The sequence below is a fragment of the Dunckerocampus dactyliophorus genome, chromosome 1, assembly GCF_027744805.1.
Source record: "Dunckerocampus dactyliophorus isolate RoL2022-P2 chromosome 1, RoL_Ddac_1.1, whole genome shotgun sequence".
Lineage (NCBI taxonomy): Eukaryota > Metazoa > Chordata > Actinopteri > Syngnathiformes > Syngnathidae > Dunckerocampus > Dunckerocampus dactyliophorus.
The window spans coordinates 33,452,991-33,472,683 of record NC_072819.1 but is presented as its reverse complement, the minus strand read 5'-3'; the positions used below and the strand labels follow the sequence as shown (position 1 = coordinate 33,472,683).

Here is a 19,693-nt window from a genome sequence, read left to right as displayed (position 1 = left end):
AATGTCTAGATGCTTGATGTATAATTTGTGGCACTTGAGTGTTAACACAAACTTCCTTGCACTCATCTCTGTACTATCATCACATCCTTATGAACAAAGCTCAGTCTGTCTGTGCTGCTGAGTTTGAGGACAGTTGTGCAAGAAACAAGTCTTAAACAAAAATACCCTGTCTTGGCTTCTTTCAGACACATTCATACACACACATACTGTACACACAGTTGGAAGGATCTTTTTTTCACTCGGAGGTCATTTTTTACAACCTCATCTGATCACTGTGCGTCTGTTCATCCTCATCATACGAGCTCATCTTTCAAATGCCATCATTGCATGTTGTTTTGTGTTTTAAAGCTTCTTTTAAAGCTAAAGGGTTGTTCTTACCTTGCTGACGTGTTAACTTCCTTTCTACTTAAGGAGGTAAACATCTTTAAAGTCATCTCAAACATTCTCATCTTTCTAAGTAACTTAAGCAGATAGGGCTGAGGTTAAGGAGATATAGCACGTGTATTTATGTGTGTATGTTTGGACTTTGTCCAGTATGTAGTGCCAGGTCTGGGCTGGAAGGATTAAATATGTTTGTAGGTCTTATCTTAGTTCTAAACTCATTAAGCCTTCAATGCCTTTCATCTGTCAGTGTGTTTATAAGTGTTTTTGCCAAAAGACTTTTGGCATGTTGCGTTTTTATCCGTGTAAGAGGCTCTCTGGGAATGACCGTATCATGTGAGTTGGGCTGCTCTGTCGACTTGATCTGAAATTTACTTTGACTCTCCCTCAAAAGGACGAGGAAATTGTAGATGAAATTCTTATGCAGGCCTTGCAACACAAAGATGTTGCATAACCTTCATGCAGCAGGGTGGTACCCTCATCAATGTAACTTTAACAGCATTTAGCATTTAACAACCTGCATTCTATTCTTCCTCATCTTTTAATACTACATAAGGATTACCCAGTTTTAAATAATTAAAGAGCTGTCAATTGCCCCTTTTCAAAACTGACTGCCTTTCAGTATAATTTTCTCAAACATGTGCACTGTCTCTAATGGTTTTGTCATGGGAAGTTAGCTCTGAAATGCTACACACAGGCAATATTGTGGTGTAGTCATGTATTCCATGTGATGCTGGCATGCTCCAAGGTTGTGATATCTAGCTTCATCCGGGTGAAACAGTGAACCCTTTTATATGTTTGTGTTTGCTTGTGTGTGTGTGTGTGTATGTGCAAGTAGGTGGATGCTCATTGGGTGCATTCTTGCGTGTCCACTCAGTCCAGATGTCCAGAATGGCGGTGTGTTGCAATGCTTCCTGTTTTGCAAACTGTGTTCACAAGAGACAGAGAGTTGTTCCATTTGGATGGTGCAATAATGAAGGAAAGAAAAAATGACAAATTAGTATTTCCTTAAAATATTTTAAACACAGGAAGAAAGTAATTGAAACATACCCCCTGTGGTTCAGTTTGCCATTTACATGCAAAGTTTAGCAGGATATGGACTGTTTTTTCCCCCACACTAAGAAACATATAAAAAAAATTAAAACTTTCTCATTTTAACTGTCATCCTCAACATATTAAATTCTCAAGCCTGCACTAATCTATCATACTGTAGCAGGGAGGAAAACCATATAACCAGTTAAAAAAAATGTTTTTTTAAATGGGGCCTATTATACAAATTTTCGGGCTTTTGTATTGAGTTCTGGACTCCTATACAACAGCTACACACGATAACCTGCACAGAAAGCGTTCTAGATTTTCCAGACTCGGCACCTCTTTCTGCAGTGTTTCCATGGGTTTCCTGCCTCCCACCTAAACGGTCTGTGTATTTTACTCCACCCCTGGCCCTCTTCTAGGTTGGTCACACTCGGTATGATTTGTCACACTCCCTCCGCTCGCTGTATGCACACTTTATAATGCTACACAGACAACCGCTTTTCGATTACTTACACAAAATAAAACAGTCAGGACACTGATAAATTGTTACACACAGGTTGCTCTTCCTACTCTTTAACGCTACCAAGTAACGTTGGAACGGTGTCGGATTCCAGCAACAGTTTGGCGGATAGTCACAAAACAGTCCCGTGTGAAGTGCCGTTGACAGATGAGCATATCAGGAATCAGCAACTCCAACTGCTTCTGCCTGATGCTTGCCTCTTTAGGCACACCCGAACAAATATTTCCTGGGAGCCATACGTGCTAACGGTGAACAGAGCAGAGTGAAGCAGAGCGGGGGGAGGGCAGGCCTACAGCGTTAAGCATACAAGGAAGTCCGGGTTGCGTTGACGTCAGTGGAACTCAGTGTTATAAAAAAAAACAAAAAAACTCTGAAAACTCAGCGTGCAGAGCCATCCAAAACTGCTTTTCATCTATAGGTCAGAAAAGAGGAAAAGCACAATAGGTCCCCTGTAAGGTGAATAACAACCATTACCGCACTTCCTGTTTTGTTTTTTTATTCCTGCAGGCCACTTGTCAGATATGCTAAAGGCTGTAATGACTGTGTTGTCTTTACTCTGTCCTTGAGAAGTGGAGGTGTATAGTAATCCCTTGTTTATCACGGTTAATGGGTTACAGAGTGTATTTCCGCAAAATAGGATTCCTTATTTGTAAATCAAATATTTTCGTGGTTAGAGCATAGATATCCTGTTTACAACCTCCTAAAGACAGTTTTCAACATTATTACAGCCCTCTAGACATGGAATAACTCCCCTATAGTCACCTTTAAACTCATCTTACCCAATATAGTAGACATGATCAGAGAAAATTAGCCATTTAAGTCATAAATAAGACTCGTGCTTTTGTGTGCTGCAATAAATCTGTTCCGCACATTTGAGGACAGGAAGTGACATCAAGGTCCAGAGTTCAGTTTTAGCTTGGAGTGGATTACAGCGGCAATAGTAGCCCATGTCATTATTAAGATTATTATTATTATTATTGTTATTATTATTGTGCCTGTTCATTCCAGATCTTTCAAACCAAACCAGTGTAGACTAGTGTAGAATACTACATAGCATCACGTCTTTGAATGGATCTTCTGAATCCCTTATATTTGTATTTAATTCATTTAGCCATTTTGAAAATGCTTAATTTAAGCAAAAATACATACAGTTTGCTTATTATGTATATGTTTTCACTAATAATAGGCAATATTCAACCGTGATAGAGTGAAGCCGTGAAATTGGAACTATGCCGTGGTGAGGGACGACTATACATGTTTTATGATGCAGTAAAAGCAAAGCCCAACCACACCCACCTATCATTTACATCATCTCTGTATAGCCCACGGAGGGTCGCTTGACAGTAACATATGTGCACACACACGGACCAGACAAGGACAGATGAACTCAGGATAGGAAGGACGGAAAGAATAGAAACAGGAGCAATTTTTCAAATCCTCATTCATATTCTGCAGAACAGGTGCTCTCACGGTGAGGACATATAAGTATCTAAACAGAGTCAGGAGAGGATGCAGCACGAGTGCACTAAAACATCCTCAAGGATAGAGCCATTAGTCTACCTACGGGGAGTTTCTACCTCACTAATGGAGAGAAGAGTCAAGTGACCCAAGGGAACAAAACAAGTTGACGGGCAGTTTCTTAGCAATCTCAGCACCTACTTTTCCTTTCAGTCATCTACTTTTAAAGAGTAAGGCTAACTTTCCAAAGGTGAATGCCATTTGAAAGCAGAGGAATAGAATAAAAAGTTGTTGCCCTGTATAAATGTTAACCAGCTTAGGCCCACATCCCAGTATTTAAAACCTCATATATCTACCAAACCATTCCCACATCCAACTGCTTATGAAATAATTTCTCAACAAATTATTTTGATACATATGGTTTCCCAAACTTCAATAAATAATCTAGAAATATGGTGCATTGTCATAACATCGATATATACATGCAGAGAAAAGGGGAAATATGTCCGTTTTGACAATCAATACAATACCTTATTGAACTGTACTTTGGCAGTCAACAACTTAATGAAAACTAACCAATGGGGTGTCACAATATCTTGCAAGATTAAAACATGACAAGATATTTATGGTGGTTGAGCGGACGCTGGCGCTGGTGCTCACCAGCAACTTTTATGTTTTTATGGTTTTTATGGCACTTTTGGCCTGTGCAATTGACTTCTAGTGAGAGTTAATCTCTTATCCTCTTTAGTTTATTACCGACTGCTGTCACTCTTGTGCTTGTGTGGGCTACCTAATGTTAGCCTACCTGTCACCCGGCTTCACAGCTTCCTCCGTCATATATGTCTGTTTTACTTCAATACTCCTCTGCTGTGCTCTTTTGGCTCTGCCATCAGCTGTCTGTGCCTCCACCGGCAATGCTCTTCATCCGGACATCGCTGTCCCGCCTCGCCGGAGATATTGTACATCCACCGTGGGTCTCGCCGGAATTTTCTTCACGACAACGCCAAAGCAATAAAATCGTTTTGGACCACCACTCGCCGCCCTGCTAGAAATGGTGCCCAGACTATTGACCTCAGCGCAATAGCCTGCTCAGCCGTGTTGGCTAATGCTAGCTAGTACCATGACAACACTTGCACATCTTATCCAGGACCTCCTTATCGACCGCAAGTTTGACTTCATTTGTCTGACTGAAGTGTGGCAACTTCCTAACGACTCAACAACTCCACTACTTCGGGTTTGTTTACATCTGTCAACCTCGTGGTTCGGGTCACAGAGGAGGTCTCGCGATAATTCACCACAAGAAGTGGAAAGTCCAGTCCCTTTCTGCCCCAGCCTCCAGTTCCTTTGAATATATAGCGTGTAAGCTCCCACTCCCACCATCATTGCCACAGATTACCGCCCTCTTAAAACACACAGTAATTTCATAAATTACCTCAGTTTTACTCACAAAGAGATTTTTCGTCATGCTTCACCAGTTTTGATTTTAATACATTTTCACACTTCACCACTTACATAACAGGTACCCCGTGTGTTGGTTAATGTTAATGCACTACATTACCCATGAGGCGTAGCGCAGGGGGGGAACCCAGAAGAGTGTTCACGGTGATGAAAGCAAAGAGTGAGGGTGTTGTGCTGATGGAACTATAAAAGAGTAATAAAAACAAACACCACACATTGGACCTAATTTGCTGTTCCACCCCTTCTAACTGCACAGCTGTCGATACCCACATATCTGACCATTTAATATCTCTATCCATAACCAAAACTCCATATCAAGGACCTTGACTTGGATTCTCTTTCCTCTGCTGTATGGACTATAAAGCCCGACTGATATGGGATTTTTGGGGCCAATGCTGATACCAATATATCCAATATATCGGCCAATATCTGATATATTGGCTGATAACAGCACAGGATATATGCTATCAATAAATATCAATTCTTATAATACCCCAAATACAATTCAACACAAGGAAGCAGAAGACTACTAAATAAAAATAAGGACATTTAATTAGTAACCTGTCAACATAAGGACATGCCTCCTTGTGATTTACTTTTCGGTGTTTGGAGTGTTTTTTGCTTTGCTGGTGCTGGAGCACTGGCTAACTTGCGCACTGCAGATGTTGCATCTAACGCCTGTTGAGTCTTTTGACAAGTGGCTCTACACCTTACCCTTTCCTTCTGTCTGTGAAATGAAAATATATACATTTAGTGCATTTTGGTAATTAGCCTAAAATTTGATACTATAGTTGACCGTTTAAAAATAAAAACAAGTGGCTGCATTCAGCTGAAAGTGATAATACATAGGCTAATGTGAGGTTTTTTTAAACTAACATATTATGTGTTTATAAAAAGCTTATTCACAAAAACGTCTTACCAATATCAATTAAGTCACATTTACTAGCTATTGAAAAGTTATATCTGCAGCCACCGTGTATTTGTAAACATCTCAAAAACAAATGCTGACATAAACATTAAAAAGTGGAAAAAAAATAAAAGGTTGACTACAAACAATATATATCATCAAAACATGCATCATGTTACTAGACTTAATAGGAGGGACTAAACTACATTTTATGTAACAATGCAGCTGCTTTCAAAACATGCAATATATCAAATGACAACTAAATACATTTTCGACATGATTCAAATGAAGACATTATCTAGTGAATGTATGAGCCCCTGTAAATCCTGCATGAAAGTATGAAGCAAAGTGGACACTGTGTATATCAGCATATATCTTTATTTCACTTTAAAACTCTGTAGTTTCTTTTGTTGTTTCCCTAGTCATCTCCTCCTGCAGTGGAGTGAGTGAGGCTGGCAGCTCGCTGCTCTATCTGTGTGTGTGAGGGTGTGGGTCCAGGTACTCGGGCAGGAAGCAGCACAGAGAGACACACAGGAAGGGAGAGACAGAATCTCCGCACAGCAAAAAAAAAAAGTTAATATATCAATTGCATATTCACTGATATTGATTAATCAGTAATAGGTCATAATCAGTCCGCCGATAAATCAGTCGGGCTCTAGTATGGACGCTATCTCAATCCTGACAATCATCTTAACAATACTCCAGTGCTCCAGTGAAAACTCGCCATGTTTTTTTCCTCACAGTCTGCCCCGTGGTTTACTCCTGAACTCCGGATTCAAAAAGCCAAAGGACGACAACTAGAGCACCTCTGTAGGAAAACTGGTTTAAATATCCACAAACAACTATATAAAACCCACATCTCATTGTACAAGGATTCCATTGCCCAAGCCAAATCTGCCTACTGCTGTGGACTCATCTGTTCCAACACAGGAAACAACAAAAAAGTGAATTTTCCTTGAAACAAATCAAATTTGATCCTCTTTCCCTCCTCCCTCGCCACCTGCTTATAACTGAAATCAAATCCTGGCCCACCTCAAATTTCCTGAAACTCAAATGTGAAAAGACAGAAATAGAATTCCTTCTTGTTGGTTCCAAATCTACATTATCCAAACTTGACAGTCTCCCCCTCCGCTCAAGTTAAGAGTCTGGGTGTCATCCTCAATAGCTTGCTGTCATTCCAGTCCCACATCAGTAACACTACATGGTCTGCATATTTCCATCTACGAAACATCAATCGCCTACGCCCCTCCCTTAGCTCCCATGCTACCTCTGTTCTTGTTCACAGCCTGGTTACCTCCTGTATTGATTACTGCAACTTTCTCCTTGTCTGCCTTTCTCACAAATCCTTACATAAGCTTCAAATGGTCCGGAATTCAGCCACTCGTGTCATCAGACCAGAACCCCTTCATTTCATCATATCACCCCCATCCTGCAGCACCTCCACTGGCTCCCCGGCAAGTCTCGAATAGAATTCAAAATGCTTCTGTATACATTCAAGGCCATCCGCAAGCTGGTACAATGATACAATAATAAATTGATTCATGAATCACAAAATAAATAAAAATTAACTAGATCATTTTGCCGTTTCTCGCGTCTAGACAGGCAGGATTCACTCTGTGCATTGGTTTTAGCATCTTGACACGTTTGTTCCATAGAACAACGGCATGAATGGAGTGAGCGGGGGAGGTAGCATACACACAGAATGATGGAGAGTGTAACGTAGTAAAAATGAAATTAGTAGAGTGCAATATATTGTCTTATTTTTTCATTGTATTTTTCTTAGAAGTAACGGTAAAATGTCATCTAGACTCAATCTCGTGTATCATCTCATCTCGTGACACCCCTGCTAACCAATAAAAATATAATGCAAAGCAGCTTTTTTACATTTCACAGTCCCCTGTTTAAAAGAATTACGGTAATGTCAATTTGTCTCATCAGTGAATTATGAAAAAACATGTCATGTCATGTTTTTACTGTTTTTGTTTTTGATAAAATTTGTATGTGATAATTTTCAAAGTCTTGTTTTTTTAAGGACAGCAATTGATTTGCAACTCCGATTGGTAATCTCAATTCCAGCAATAAGGTTCATTTCTGATAATGGAATTATAACTGCTGCTTTTTTTCCTGATGCCAGCAAATCTGCTTCATGAGCCATTAACCAGATTAAACAAATGATACCATAATAACACACGCACAGAGAAAAAGGCAACTCAGTACGTCTTGTTGGAACAATTGTAATCATACAGTATATTGGCAGTGCGCTGAGCAGAACTACTGTACTGTACATTATACTGTAAATGCAGTCCTGGGTATGCAGAGGTTGTCCTGCACACAGAAACAAACACACTCTCGCTTTAACTTGCTGGCTCTCTTTGTGAGAGTCAGCCTCGTCAGAGTAGGAATGCATGTTCACGAGTGTGAATCAAACAAGAGGCTAGTGTTTTGGGGTTTTTTTTAATTCCCAACACACAGACATGGAACACGTGTGCACACATACACACACGCTTAAACAAGATCAGTGTAATTCATGTGCACCCCTGGGGAGTTGCCGGGTCTGACAAGGATATTTGCATCTTAATTCTCCCCCTGCAGTACCACCATCATTAATGCACCCGCCCTTTGCCAGCTGGGGCCACAACGGCCAGAACAGAGGCAGGACAGGAAATCTTTTACGGATGTTCACTCTCACACAAGCACATGCACACTCATCCAGACCGTATCCAATCAATTTGACGGCAATCTTAAGCAAAGCTCCCATTTAGGGTAATTAAAAGTGTCCAATTAAAGCTTTCATCTGTGTCTGTGTGTGTGTGTGTGTGTGTGTGTGTGTGTGTGCGTCAAAACATGTTTGCATGTCTATAGGATTTTTTGTTCCAGTTAAACCTGTGTGCAATGTGAAATAATACATTGTGTCTGAGATCACACATTTCTACTCTTTTTATTTTCCGTGTGCTTTGCCACCTTTCATTTGAACACTGCAAGCTCTAATTTGTATGATACAGTGGCATACACTACTTTTCATACACTTGCACAATACAATACAAGAGCTATAGTATAAAGTAAGCCTTTATGAATATAATATTGCTAATTTGTGATTGGACTTTTTCTAAATTGCAGGAATGCAGGAATGTCAATCAATTCCTGACATATGCAGGAATTGGGTATCTAATATAAGTAAGTATAACATTTGGTCAACAACCCAATTAGGACTGTTTTCCATCAACTGAAAACACATTTATATACAGTTGCCAGTATGATACAGTGCATTTATACACATTTTAGTGAGTTGAATTAGTATTTGCTAATTGTGCATGTCTACCAAATTAGTGTTGTCCAGAAATTAAAAATATCCATCCATCCATTTTCTATGCCGCTTATCCTCATTAGGGTCGCGGGCATGTGCTACTATCCCAACTGACTTTCGGCAAGAGGCGGGGTACACCCTGGACTGGTCGCCACCCCATCGCAGAGATTAAAAATATGGTGTGATTCATTCATTAGGATCTGTAATTAATTGATCTAATTAATGTCTTTCTTAATCTCACCTAAAAATTGCTGAGAAAAGCCCTCACCGTGAGGTATTTTCATTTAAATGCATTACATTATTGTGGCAGATGAAAATATTGATATCTAACAAAAAAGTGGCATTATAAAGTCATTTATTGTTTTTAACGGTCCTCGCCATTTACATGCCGCTGTAATTGAGACTAGTCCCAAGTGCTGCCTGCAACCTTTAGCTTCAACCACTCAATTTATTTTAAGTTAAGCAGGACAGATTTCTATTTAATAAAAAATATTTAGTTATATTATTTTATTCTGTTAATTATGTTATCTTGAGCTAAAAAAATAATTATTGAACAGTTTATTTCCCATGTATTTGTATTACTCCAATAGTCAAATAGTACAAAAACTGTTTCACACAAATAAACCAATACCACTCATCATAAATAAATGGAAAAATGTACAGTTAATCCAAGTGATCGGTATTGGACGATCTCACTCATGGATGATCTGTACCGGAACTGGCAACATAAAACCCTAATCTGAGCACCCCTAATGTAAAATAATGTACAATTACCCATTTTCTATGCCGCTTATCCTCACTACGGTTGCGGTTATGCTGGAGCCTATCAGCCTATCAGCTGACTTCAGGTGAGAGGCGGGGTACACCCTGGACTGGTCGCCAGCCAATCGCAGGGCACATATAGACAAACAACCATTCACACTCACATTCATACCTATGGACAATTTAGAGTCACCAATTAACCTAACATGCATGTTTTTGGAATGTGGGAGGACCTAGAGAACACCCACGCACGCACGGGGACAACATGCAAATTCCACACAGAGATGCCCAACGGAGATTCGAACCCAGGTCTTCCAGATCTCCTGACTGTGTGGCCAACATGCTAACCACTCAGCCACCATGCGACCCCCTGTAAAATTATACATAATGAAAATTGTAAAAACCTTGACTTAGAAATCAGGCACTAAATATAACTGTAATTAATTAATGGCAATTCATCTTTTAATTAGTATCTTTTAATTTATCATTTATATTGTGGTCATTGTGTCTGTGCGAACATGTAGATTGCCGTGAGTGGCAGAAGGTTGGACCACAACGAGTACATCATCTCTTCAGTGGGCTTTTTGTCCCTCGAGGTTGCCTGATCAATTGACTGTGGCCATTCCTCTTTTGGGGAACTCAATCCAGCCTCACTGATCCGGGCTTACGTCACTCAAGTGTTCCTCAGCGTGTTCATGTGTACACAACGTACTCATGCATTTGCACAGTGTTTAGTCTGCAGCTATTGTTGAGATTGACACATGCTCATTTGGATTGTTTCCCCCTTCGTTCTCTCATTGGCCAGCTGGACTGACTTGGTTTTATGGGATGGTGTTCAGTGATTTTTATTTTATGTTTGGTTTTAATGTATGCAGTTTCTAACGGTAAAAAGTATTCAAATTTGTTAAAGTAATTTACTATAATACTTGAAATTGAATAACTGACCCACAAAATAACCTTAAATGTTTAATTGCACAACAGCAGCTCCTTGCTTGCCCCTTGCTTATACTAAACTCCATGCTTTCTTTTATCTCTCTCTCTCTCCCTCTCCCTCTCTCTTAAATTAAGTCAGCTGGCCGATTCTAATGGTCTATTGAGCTGGGGGAGCATGACCATCCGTTGTCTTACGACGACATCTCTTTTATCACCATCCCCCCCATCAAACATAAATACTAGAGAAATGGAGAGCAAAGGTTGCAGTGGCTTGATGTATTTTCTCGGTTTGAAGGGCTTAACAATTCAATAAGTCCAATCAGTGCTATTGAATAATAATTGAATAATTATTTTTCCTATTGGCAAGTTAGAAATATGGCTGCCTCTGTAACATGTATTTGACACACAGAACGTAATATGGGGTGTTTAGACACAAATGAAGTGGAAAAAGTGGAAAACAACGCTGTTCTTGCCCTATACTCTGTGATTTTTGCATTTTCCACCCTCTTTTTATGATGTGATGGTTAGATTTTGTTAGATTTCCGTCCCACCCGGAGTATATGCTCCAGTTCTCAGTGAATTTCTGTTGTTTGTTAGATATTTTTTATATTATGCCTGCTCATTGTGTTGAAGGCTTTTGCTGGAACACTCAAGGAGATGGAGTAAGCTTCACCTTTCACCTCATCAAATAACAGGCAAACTTTGTAGGACAAATGTTTCAATACTGCCCCACAGACGGAAATAAAAAGTCAAAAACCCACAAGACGTTCGACCGTGGAAAAGCGTGCCAAGGTGGCAGTAAGTCAGTTCACATTTCTCCACAGTAGCCAGCTTGGTGCTCATGGCGGCTCTTGCAGTGCTAATTCCTAACTGACGCGCTAGCTAGGCAGCTATTGTGGTATCACTGCCAGTAAAACATATCATACTCCTCACAACGCAATATTAGTGAATGTTATTTTTGTTGTGAATATGTCACTTTCTTCGCATGCGTTCATGGCTGTGTTTACATCTGGTAGCCGGTATCGCCCGCAAGTGTTCTTAACGTGAATTGCTAGCAAAACATGGATTGTTGTCAATTGTCTTTCTAGCCTATCTTGTAGTCGACTTGTCAGTTTCAGTAAGTATATCCTTTTTTGTTGATACGTCTATTCAAGGAATCTTAGAATATAGTATTGTGTTTCATGCCAGGGCTAAATAAGCAGCAATCGCTGCTCACTGGTCTTTTATTTTGCAGTGTGTACAGGGCTGTCGGTGTCACGTACAGCCATACAGCCGTACAGTCAAAAAAACATACTTGTGGCCATGTTTGTATGTGTGTATCATAGTTATCACAACACAATATCGGTGAGTTATTATTGTGTTGTTGTTATGAATATCTCACTTTCTTGGCTTCATTCACTCTTAGAGTGGAGTTCATGGCTGCATGTATTTAAATCTGGTTTCCGGAATGTGTTCAGGGGCCTCATCTATAAAAATGTGCATGAAAATCTGACTCACAGTCTCCCCGAACGCCAGAAACTCAAAATGTGCGTATGGACAAAAATATTCAGACCTATAAAAAGTGGCGTACACACACATCCACGCAATTTGTGGTTGATAGATTCCACCTTGAGAAGTGTGCGTACGCAACTATGCCTCAAGTTAAGCCCTTTCCACACCTCACCTTCACCACGGAAGGTCAATGCAAAGTAACTCATGAATGTGGCGTCCATACAAGAGCCTTGATTGCATTGGAATCACGGCAAAGATGAAGAAGCGGACTTTCACGGAAATGGAGGTGGAAATACTGGAAAAATGTCATATTTGGAAGACACAGCTGTGGCATAAGAAATAAAACAAAGATTGAGTGACAGTGCGTCCGCTGTCATTGCTGTGAATGGAGCAGGGAGAACAAAGGCAAAACTAAAAAAAAAAAAAAGTCTGATATCAAGGCACACATTTAAATTTTTTGTGAGCATGTTTCTATATTTTTCTTAACCGATACCCCATTTTAGATGAATATAAGCTTAGCAAAATCAGTTTAATTTCAAGATTCAAGATTTAAGAGTTTTATTGTCATATGCAAAGTAAAACAAGTAGTTATACTACGCAATGAAATTCTTAGTCTGTTCACTCCCAAACAAAAAAAAAAGACTCAAAACAGAGATGTTGAAGTTATGTTGAAAATTAAATGCTGTAATTCCAGACGGATATTTTAAAAATATTTAACTTAATGATGACATTAACACCATCAAAATATTAGGTATATTATAATTGTTTTATGAGAAAGTAATGTTGTGTGTTAGTTCAAAGCACAACAAAAGAAAAGCCCATCATTTGTGGAAAAGGAAAGAGAAAGTTTACGCACACGGCCTTGACACTATCCACACAAATAAAGGCCGTGGTAAATAAATGTTGCTATTGATGACATACAGTACAGGCCGAAAGTTTGGACACACCTTCTCATTCAATGTTTTCTTTATTTTCATGACTATTTACATTGTAGATTCTCAATGATGAACACATGTGGAATTATGTACTGTACTTAAAAAAAAGTGTGAAATAACTCTAAATATGTCTCATATTTCAGACTCCTAAAAGAAGCTCAAAGTAGCTTTTTTAATAGCACTACAAACCTTTCTCAATGAGCTTCATGAGGTAGTCACCTGAAATGGTTTTCACTTCACACGTGTGCCTTTTCAGGATTACTTAGTGGAATTTCTTGTCTTATTAATGGGGTTGGGACCATTGGGTTGTATTGTGTATGTCCAGACATTTGGCCTGTTCTGTATGCAACAAAAAAACTATCTTATTTTTTTATAAACTGTCCAAAGAAAAGCGAGAAACGGAGCACTGAATATACTGTATATTAGCGATGTGTCTTGTAAACTTAAACCCTACAGAAGTATTTAATTGACAACTTGATGTTTGTTATAATGAATATTAATCTAACACATAATATTATCATGATTTAAAATAAAATGATGGAGAAGAGACAAAGCAGAAGTTGTCTACGTGACAAAGCGGAAGTGAAAGAGTGCACATAGCACTCTGAGATGGTAGCAAAGGCTCGTGACGGAATTTGTTTTATTGTTATGATTAATTAGCGATTTATTAGTGTTTGTGCTTGAACTGTTGTGTTTATCAAAGATGACAGGATAGAAGTTGCATGTCGAAAGACCGGCGGTGTCATACTTCCAAGTCTTTGAAGTGGCCAGACTAAGAAAAGTGTGATAAAGTGCGTGTAAAGGAGTGTTTGCGTGTGTGTATGACTCTGTAAAAGAGTGTTTGGAAGGGAAGTATAAGCTATATACTAAGCCATATACTGCAGTATATGGGTGCAGTCGTAGTTCTGTAAACTACTGACTGTTCTTGAGCACTTTATTTTTTGTAGGTTGTAAATATTTATTTTTCTAACACCCTGCTATCATTTCATTTAGTTGCTGGGTGTTTTTGCAAACCTTTAGTTGTAATGTTAGTCACTGTTTTATTTAGTGAGATCATTTTCTTGAAGAGAATGATATGTTAGTGACAGACAGTGTCTACTTGTTGCACATTGTGTTTGTTTTTTATACATTGAGCTTTATTTAGTGTTTAAGATATAAAAAAAAACAACAACAGAATATTTAATGAAAAAAAATTGCATAAAGCAAACATATTACCCAGTCTCATGTTGACAGGTGTATTAAAACTTTAAAATGATCTTTCAAAGGTACACTTATTATAGACAAACACTTCTGTGATTAATTGTGATTAATTATGAGTTAACTATAGACAAAATGTGATTAATCGTGATTAAATATTTTAATTGACTGACAGCCATAATTATTATTAAATATTTGATCCAATGATGGATAGTTTTTATCTCCTTGGTTACCATTTTGAGTTTGAAATGTTGCAAGTCTTGGCTATGAAAGGGAAAATTGTGATCACGACTGTGTGGTGTGAATATCACTAAGCTTTTACCACAGCAGTGCAATTCTTTTTAGCCAATTTGGCTCTTATTGTCTGTCATTGCATCTCGTTACTAGAATGCCGCTGGGGAGTGTCTCAAGAGACAAATGCCCACACACACACATACTGTAAATAAACAGCTGCTGCATTGCTCAGCATGAATCTTTGCCATGCAAGCAGATTACAGCATAATTGGGAGTCAGACAAACGTCATCCTGCACCCTGCTGGGTTTTAAGAGTGAGAGGCTTTTTGGTTTATTCTACAATGGGCCAAAGTGCAATGAGGGGGCATACTGTGTCTTGATTATGTCAGTCATTTATTTTCAACTCAGTATCCAAGGGTAGCATAGACAGCATAATTTGACTACCATACTACCATTCCTCATTTTCTTATGTAGCGCTTTCTGTACCCTTTTTCCAAACAGGAGCGCCCCAGGTTCATATACGTACTGAACTTAATTGCCACTGTCTCGAGTTATCCCCCTTTCCCAGTTTGTGATTTTTAAGTGTATATTCCAAATAAGATCAAACAACACCTTTGTGTAAATACATTGCCCAAAGTATTTAACATTTTATTGCACACTAATATATATTTTTTTCTTTTTTACTGACAAGAATACACAAAGTTAGACTATACGGAAGGAAATAAAAAATAATCCAATAAAATACACAGTAAGCCACACAAATTGTATTAATTTAAAAAAATGAAAAAATGTACCACTTCAACTGGTTCAACCACCAAACAATGCTGTGTTTGTGAAAAAAAACAATAAATAAAAGTCCAAAATCAACATTGTTACCCTTCAATGCACCTAATAATAGCACAACCTCTATACATACATTCACGTTTTACTGTCCTGGTGGGCCCACACACGTACACACATACACACCAGCTGGCGCACACAAACGACTCAATTTATTAACAATAACCCAGTTGCAGGCCTGGTCGATGCTTGGGAACGTAGTGACCAAAAAACAAGAGTCGCTTCGCTCTATCGAGCTGAAAAGAAAATTGAGTACTCACAATTCAGTCACCAACCACAGCAGACCTCCGGCTGACATAACGACGAACTTCCTGGTGGCGGACAAGATTGTGGACCTCGCAGAGGATGTTGTCTTCCTCAACAGCAGAAAAAAAAAAAACTCCCGTTGCCTTCTCTGCACCTCCTCTCCTCTCCTTTCCTTCCCGCCACTGGACTCTCCCCGCCTCCCAAGCCAATCACAAGATAGTTGAGATAACATGACACATAATCCTCCAATCACAATAGCAGAACACTGACAGCAGCATAGATCGTGATCTATTTGATTCACAGGATGATCAATTGCAGTGCAAACGAACCACACACCAAATGTACACCAAGTGAACATACAAAATGTTCATTTCTAAGTCTGTTCAGAACCCATTAAAAATATAATATAAACACATTTAGAAATAATTAAGCCATATCACTAATAATATTATATTAAATAATAAATAATAAATAACACCTTAATAACTAAACTGCATAGGGCTACACCCTCCCCCTGCTAAATGTCTGAATGTCCTCATCAGATTAATTTAAAGAAATTAAGTCACATTTACTCACATGTGTCGGTCTAGTGGTGAGCATGTTGGCCAGACAGTCACAGTCTGGAGATCGGGAAGACCTGGGTTCGATTCTCCCTTGAGCATTTCTGTGTGGAGTTTGCATGTTCTCCCCGTGCATGCGTGGGTTTTCTCCAGGTACTCGAGTTTCCCCTCCCGCATTCCAAAAATATGCATGTTAGGTTAATTGCCGATTGTACACTGTTCATAGGAATGGACAATAGGAATGGTTGTTTGTCTATATGTGCCCTGCAATTGGCTGGCCTGTCGCCCAAAGTCAGCTGGGATCGCCTCCAGCATGCCCCCATGACCCTTATGAGGAGAAGCCGCATAGAAAATGGATGGATGATGTCGTTGTGAGTTAAGAATTCTGTCCTGTCTTGTCTGTCTATCTTGTCTATCAAAGCTAATGTGAATAACCAAACCTCTATGAACAATAGTCACATGTCTGTCAGTCAGCGGCTCTCCCAGTTTTTCATAGCTGAGGCTTTTCATTCCACTCCTAGTACGAGGTACCTGGTCGGAGCGCTAGGGGTTGTGATTTCTCCCTCTTCTAGCTCAGTGTCCCCTACAGGGTCTTGACTGGACTGCTCAAGTTCAATTTCAAGTTCAGTTTCAAGTTCACCTTTTTCAATCTGTGCTCTGGTCACTGGCCTTTTTGCTTGTGCTTTCTTCTCTGTTTGAGCAGGCATCCTCACCAAGTAACTAATGGGCAGTATGTGATCCCTGTGCCTGGTTCACAATGCCTGTTCCTCTCTCTGGTTTTACTCGATACATTAGTTCCATTTGTGTTTCACCTTCTTGCAGTCTCTGATCTCTCGCTCTTGCATCATACTGTACAGTCGCTTGTTTCGTTCGTGATTTTTGGAAGCTGCTTCAGTTGCAAGCTGGTAGGCAGTCTGTAATTCTTTTTTCATAGTAGCAATGTACTGGTCATGTTTCGGTCCATTCTCATCATCTGAGCCAATACCAAAGCACAAATCCACTGGCAGTCGCGCCTCCCTTCCAAACATTAAGAAGTAAGGCAAGTACCTTGTAGAATCATTTCTGGTACTGTTATAAGCATGCATAACTGACTTTTTCTGTTGGCTCCATTTTGGTTTCTGAGCCGGGTCAAGGGTACCTAACATGGACAACAAAGTGCGATTAAACCTCTCTGGCTGAGGGTCACCCTGAGGGTGATATGGTGATGTTCGGGACTTGCGAATACCAAGTACGGTCAGGAGCTCTTTCATGGTTCTGCTTTCAAAATCACGACCCTGATCTGAGTGAATGCGAGCTGGCAAACCATAGTGGACAAAGAACTTCTCAAAAAGCACTTTATCCACTGTCAGAGCTTTTTGATATTTGGTTGGGAATGCCTGAGCATACTGGGTGTAATGATCTGTCACCTGGTAATAACCACTTCTCAAATCCAGCACAGAATACCATTTGCTGCCAGTTAGACAATCTTGTGCATTGTCTATGTGGGGCATGGTGTACTGGTCTGGAATAGTTCTGCAGTTCAGGAAACAATAGTCAATGCACTTCCTCACCTTGCTAGCCTTTTTCCTCACTATGACAATGGGGGATGCATACGGACTTCGGCACTCTTTAATTATCCCTGCAGCCAAGAGTTCTTGCAGATGGAGCCGGACGTTTTCGATGTCAGCGGGGGCAATTCTACCAGTTCTCTCTCTGAATGGTTTAGAGTCTCTGAGTCTTATGTGGCGAGTTACCCCTCTGGCCAGGCCCACATCCCATTCTTCAAGAGACAAAATTTTAACACTCTCAGCTAGCGTACTAGCTAACTGATTCATCCAATCCTGTGGAATGGGTGTATCCCCAAAATTAAAAAGCTCTTGATCAATGGAGGTAGTCTGGACAGAATTGTTCAGCTCAGTGACAGTGTCTACTAGATGCACTTGGGCCAACACTGATCCTGTTGGGAGAGCAGTCTCTTTCTGAGATTAATTTCTCAACAGAAACGAGAAACCATTGGCATTCATGGCAGAACAACAGGTGGGACCAAAACACCAGCAGGGAGGTTGGTATTTTTGTCAGCTTCCACCATCAGGATATTCTTTTTCATTTGCTGCTGCTGCTCAACTTTACAAATAGCATAGTAGGCACTCCCTGGTGGAATATTGAGCGTCCCAGGGCCCTGCCACTTAATTTGACCGGCTACACTCATTATAGAGTTATAGTGCGATGGGAATTGTTCACAAGAAGCAGCACAAATTCTCAGAGATTGCACTTCCGTGTTGTCTTGAAGGTCCAGACACTGGTGCAGCAAAGGGCGCAATTTGTCTGACTTAGTGCCGATTATGACAGGGACTGGATCAGGGCATGGTGCATCAGGGCATATTAATGCCAACACTGGGACGGTTTGGTTTCTTCAAGTTTCTTTGAGTTAGCAGGCAACCCTAGTTCAACTTCAACATAGCCTCTGTATGGATAGGTAGAATTGCTCATACCCTATATGGCCAAATCTGTCAGTGGGTGAAGAGGCATATCTGGAAGGAAACGTATGTATCAGCTCTCAAATATCATCGTGACTCTTATGCCACTGTCCAAAATGGCTCAACAGGGTTGTCCCTCAATTGTCACATCAACAGTTATAGATGGACCAACTAACCCTTCCGTTAGGCCTCTAGGCTGTAAAAGGTAAACTGAACCATTCCTGACTGAACGCACCTTTGGAGGCTCAACAAGGTTCTTGGTTGATGCCTTCTTCCCCTTAATTCCACTCAACGCACTCAGTAATTTCTGAATTACTTTGGCACTGTTCTCGGGGTATCTGCACTGAGTGGCAATATTCCCATCTGCTCCACATCTATAACAGAAATAGCTTTCTGGGTCTTTGGCAAAAATGGGGTTAATTTGAGTATTGAGCTGAGCTCTATGATCCTTTTCCTTATGATCTGTTACCACAGAACTGTGTGATACAGACATCACAGTCAACTGTTGTTGCAACTGCTGCACTTGTTGCTTTAGCATCAGAACCTCATGTTCCCTTTCAGTGTCGGTAGTTTTCTTGGTTGGTTTAGTTTTCTGCTCAACCCGAGCATCTTGATGTTTGTCCATCAGCTCAAGAAGCCCGTTGCGAAGTTCTTGGAGCTCTGCTTTTAAATCTTGAACTTCGGTAGCTTTGGTTGTCATCTCTTCCTTAATTTTTACTCGTCTCACTGTGGTATTCAGTCTACGTCGTGCATTCTCATATTCCTCTTCTTCAGGAATCTCACTTAACAGGTCTAAAAAGGTAGGTGGTCTCTCTTTTCTGTCTCCCAGTCTTAACTGTAATAGCATCATGTCTGATTCAGAAGTACATCTAATGAGCTGGTCGAGTCTGGCATACTTGGCCCTATGACTAGGGAGGCCCCCCTCCTTGCACTACTTTAGTCAATGAGTGTTCCAACCTTCTGAAAAATTCTGAAA

The 19,693-nt window shown here is 40.0% G+C and overlaps 1 protein-coding gene across 12 annotated transcripts in view; it reads left to right on the top strand.

The window, feature by feature from the left end:
• The window catches only part of LOC129186146 (neuron navigator 1-like), a 115,225-nt gene that overhangs the window by 22,419 nt on the left and 73,113 nt on the right, over positions 1-19,693 (top strand). Inside the window, exon 1 of one of the 12 annotated variants that reach the window (XM_054785068.1) lies at positions 19,181-19,517. The exons of the other annotated variants lie outside the window; for them this stretch is intronic. The gene's annotated coding sequence lies outside the window, so the exon portion shown is untranslated. Of the gene's footprint in view, positions 1-19,180; positions 19,518-19,693 lie in introns of those variants that run through there. 12 annotated transcript variants of the gene reach the window in all.